Below are 415 nucleotides of genomic sequence, written 5' to 3' on the forward strand. Positions count from 1 at the left end.
CATGGGGAGGTCAGAGGTTTTCCAGAGATGGGCCTGAGCCAAATATTAAAAGAAACCAAATATTAGGCAAAGCAGAAGGGGGCTGTGGGGCGTGGTGATGAGAGGTCACAGGCACCACGAGAGCAAGTTCCCTCCAGGCCGCAGTAAAGGTGCCTGAGAAACGAAACCCATAGGCTGGAAAGAGATGATAAAGAACTTGGTAAATAAACATGTTAAGGGATCCAGCTTTCCAGTGAGAGACATGAAAAGGGGGGAAATGCAGGCCTTGCTTGGTTTGGTACCCCAGGACCTAGCACCATGTCTGCCACAAAGAGAGTGCATAACAACTATTTTTGTCATCAATGCCTGATACACTGGAAGCCAGAAATGGCTCCTGGGTTTCTGGTCTGGGTGTTGGATGATGCCACCATTTGCT

This window comes from Bison bison, unplaced genomic scaffold (assembly GCF_000754665.1).
Source record: "Bison bison bison isolate TAMUID 2011002044 unplaced genomic scaffold, Bison_UMD1.0 scf7180017864171, whole genome shotgun sequence".
Classification (NCBI taxonomy): domain Eukaryota; kingdom Metazoa; phylum Chordata; class Mammalia; order Artiodactyla; family Bovidae; genus Bison; species Bison bison.